This window comes from Callospermophilus lateralis, unplaced genomic scaffold (genome assembly GCF_048772815.1).
Source record: "Callospermophilus lateralis isolate mCalLat2 unplaced genomic scaffold, mCalLat2.hap1 Scaffold_808, whole genome shotgun sequence".
NCBI classification, from domain to species: domain Eukaryota; kingdom Metazoa; phylum Chordata; class Mammalia; order Rodentia; family Sciuridae; genus Callospermophilus; species Callospermophilus lateralis.
This window is the reverse complement of record NW_027516128.1, coordinates 182,488-186,656: the sequence shown is the minus strand read 5'-3', so window position 1 is coordinate 186,656 and position 4,169 is coordinate 182,488. Positions and strand designations below refer to the sequence as shown.

The 4,169-nt window shown below is 46.8% G+C and overlaps 1 pseudogene; it reads left to right on the top strand.

Moving 5' to 3' along the window:
- The first annotated feature begins 353 nt into the window (after positions 1-353).
- Positions 354-2,541, top strand: LOC143388581 (zinc finger protein 511-like; annotated as a pseudogene).
- Positions 2,542-4,169: the final 1,628 nt, after the last annotated feature.

Here is a 4,169-nt window from a genome sequence, read left to right as displayed (position 1 = left end):
AGAGGCAGAGCCCGCAGGACACAGGCAGGGCCGCCGGGCAGAGTTCGGGAAGCCCCCGTAGTGCGGCCAGGGGAGGCAGGTCACAGTGGACCGCCAACTTCCCCGTCCACTGGCCCAGCTGCAGGGCCGTTCCGGGGCCGGGGAGAGGCGGCCGCATCCTGCCGGTGCAGGCGGGCGGAGAATGCGGCCTGAGGGGCAGGGGCAGAGGTAGGGGCAGGGGCAGAAGCTGCACGAACCAGCTAAGCGCCGACTCACCTCCGCCGCCACCGTAGCCGCCGCGCTGGCGGGCCGCCACAGGAAGCGCAGCTACGTCACGTCCGGCTCGACGGGCTGCGGCGCCGCCGCGAAGGGTGATGCTGCTGCCCGTCGCGCCGCGCGCCCGCCTGGCCCGCACTCCCGGGGCGGCCAGCACCTGCCAGTGGAGAGGGACCCCGCGGCCCAGGCGGCGCCCTTCCGCTTTGTGGCACGTCCAGTGCGCCTCCCGCGGGAGCACGAGCTCTTCGAGGTGCAGGGGCGCAGGGGCGCAGGGGCGGGGCCTGACGCTGGGGCGGGCCCCGGCCTTAACCTCGGCGCTTGTCTCCTGTAGGACCTGGACGTGCAGAGGCATCTCTACCTGCAGGATGTGCTCACGCAGATGGCCGAGGAGCCGGAGAGATCCAGGTGAGCGACACCGCCCGCGCCCGTTCCCCCGCACCGCCTCATGCAGCTGAGGGCTCAGATCCCTCCACAGAGACCCTCCGGTGCAAGCGTTGGCACGTCTACTCCGCCTGTGGCCTGTTAGGGAAATTTCATTTTTTAATAAGTAAGGCTTGGAGTGTGGCGCGGTGGCGCACTCCTCGAATCCCAGCGTTCAAGGCCAGCCTGGGTCCTGTAGCAAGACCCTGTCTCACTATAAAAATGAAAAGGGCTAGGGTTGTATGTATCTCAGTGGTAGAGCACCCCTGAGTTCAGTTCCCAGTTCCAAAAGAACCTCAGGAGCTTTATTGGGCCTCTTACTCTGGATGAAAAGTCACACTGGGGTTTCTGCTTCAGCAAAGTGTGCCTCCTCCGTTGAGATTAGCCTCCTTTCCCAGGGTGCCTAAGTTCACCTGTCAGGTCCCCAGCTGCTGCCAGGTGTTCGCTGCCCTGGAGGACTACCAGCACCATTACAACATGCTACACGGGAATGCCTGCTCCCTCTGCAGCCCCGCCTTCCCCTCCGGACACCTGCTGGATGCCCACATTCTGGAGTGGCATGACTCCCTCTTCCAGATCCTGGCGGAGAGGCAGGACATGGTGGGTAATTAATCAGGCTGGGCACACGTTGTGCTAGGGACTTGGATCAGGGAGGTGACACCCTATCTTTTGCAGTACCAGTGCTTGATTGAAGGTTGCCCAGAGAAGTTTAAGACCAGCCAAGACCAGAAGGATCACATGGTGAGGTTCCACCTGTACCCCGCGGATTTCCAGTTTGATAAGCCCAAGACAAGCAGAGGGTACGTGAGGAGTAGGGTTGTTGGCGGCCCCTGGTCTTAGGAGATGTGAGAGCAGCTTGAATGGGTGGAGGCTTTTTTTGTTTGTATATACCTGCAGGTAGCTGACATTCTGACCATGGGGATCAGTACTCAAAGGTGTTACACAAATAGGGTAGTCTCCCCGCAAAGGGAAATCGCAGAGGAGTTCCTGGCCAGGAGTAGCGAAACAGGGATGTAGGAATGGCAGGCACTCCTTTCCCATACTTGCACCTGGGCTGAATCCCACATGCCCTAGTTTTCAGAGTTAGGAAGCTGCCAGCAGGGGCCTATGGAGTTCATCCAAAGCCATGAGCATCCTCTCCCTTGGTAGGCTTATACCATGTGGCACCATAAAAACAGTATATTTGAAAGACAGAGTATGATCATATTTAAATATATAAAATACAGGGCATATTATGTGAACTGTGACCTTGCCATAAGCATTCACCCCTTTTTTTTTTTGATAGCCTGGAAATTGCACTGTAAAATTAGGCTATGCCAACAGAGTAAGAATATCTTTGCAAGAAAAAAAGAGTCCTTTGCTTGAAAGTTTATTTCTGGGGAAAGCCAGGGCTGTGGGAGTTATGCTGAGCCGTTGCTGACACTCTGTCTTCTGCAACCCAGCCATTCGGGGGTCTGATGCTGACCTTTCAACTGCAGCCCTCAGGGATGAAGGGGATGCAATGGAAGTCTGCTCTGAGCCTGCAGCAGCACACCTAGCACCTGTAGGTGAGAAGCGGACCTACATCCACAGGTCAGTGTGGACATCTTCTTGAGACAGTAACACTGGGCAAGTGTTGGCCTCATGAGGTTGAAAACCAGAACATTCTGGTGTGTTATGAGATAGGTTAGGTAAATTCAGGGCTAGTCGAACTTGTGTTTCCCATTTTTTCACAGATATCCTTCAGTGATTCGCGTCCCTGTGTACAGAGCTGAGCAGGGACCTGATCCAGAGTCTAAGCTGATAAAAGGCAGAGACAAAATGATGGCAGAGATGTCAAGCTTTTCATCCTGCTTTGAGTTACCCATTGGGCATCTGCAGGCCTAATTGGAGGGTCAGTGTTTTAGCAAAAGCAGCTTCTAATTCTCTGTTAAAATTTCTCCCTAGAAAAAAATAAAAATATCATATTACATATTTAAGAATTTCCTTATTGACTAAGAGATCACTCAGTGTAAAAGGTATTTATTACAACTTAAGCAGTTCCAAAGAACAAAACACAGATTGCTAATTGTACAGAGATTGAACACAATTTGAAATTGTGCATATTCTAGAAAATAAAATTTTCTTTGTAAAGGTGACCAAACTTCAATATATTATGCAGAACATTCAAAATTCAGTATTTTGAAATATTTAGTTAGAAATTAATTGAAACATCGAGGCATAACTAAATGTCCATTCATGCTTTTTTTTTTACTTCTTAAATACTTTAATGTAGCAAAGTAGTAACATAAAATTTCAATGTACAAACAGTTGCATTGGCAAACAGAGTTTTTTAAAAATTTACTTTCTTAAAATTAAAACATTATGTTTGAATTATTTGAGCAAGATAATAAAAATAAGTTGGTAGATATTGATTAAATAATCTGATTTTCGGTGTTCCCTACAGCAGAATGCATTCTTTGGTCTATCAAAATTCAACTGTTTTATCAGAAGAGTACTTATTATTCTTTAAAAAATGAAATTCACATTGTATTGTGCTTATGGTGTAATAACATTGCTGTATTTTTTTAACAAGTTACCATTTGCCTGTGAGCTAAAAACAAATTTAAATGATTTTAAGTAACTCTTTCATTATAAAGTACTTTGTATGAATGGAAAGCTCAATGCAAATAGATTATAAGGAACACACAAAATTCATGGGGAAATGAATGGTAAACATGAGCAAGTCCTAGTGGATTTTGAATATCTGTCTATGCTCACTGTAAACCTTTGTTGACCTTATATAAATGACTCATTTCACAATCCATTGATAAAATATCACTCCTTCTCTGTAGGTTGTTTTAAAAATCTGGATAGTAATACAGTGCAATGACTATGCTTCCTCATTGCTATTCATGCTTTTAAGAAACCCACTAACTGAGAGAGCTAAAGTGCCTGCTAAAATCTTTCCCAAAGATTGTTTGGTTTTAAACTGCATTTAATGCTGAAGAGAAACATATTCCATGTCCAGGGAAATCATTCTGGTGATGAAGCCTTTTGAAGCTTAAAAGAGTGCCTGCCTACCTTCCAGAATTAGACTGCATGGAGGTAATTGAGCCCAATGGCAGTTTTATCCCCAGTGAAATTACTTTCACTGCACAGAGTATAAGGTATCTGAAGATTTATCTGACACTCTTGATACCTCAGCAGTGACACTGATGTTGAATGACACATTTGGCATAAGGGAAGGATCATTTCTCTCTAGAATGCTCTATATTTGTTAATTAAATGATCACTGCAGGATGCATCCTCTTCATGAATATAAATTACTAGCCCAGCAAAGGGCTCAGGTTTGTACGCCATCTTTTATTATGAAGGATTTTCAAGGATGCAATGAACCCATTTTACATTGCTAGTTGACATATATTTAGGGATTGCTTTATCCTGCACTGAACATTGTCCATAAGTAACTGTTATATTCAGGATGTAGCTCAGTAAATATAACAGCTCTTATCCTCAGTTGTGGAAGTTTATTT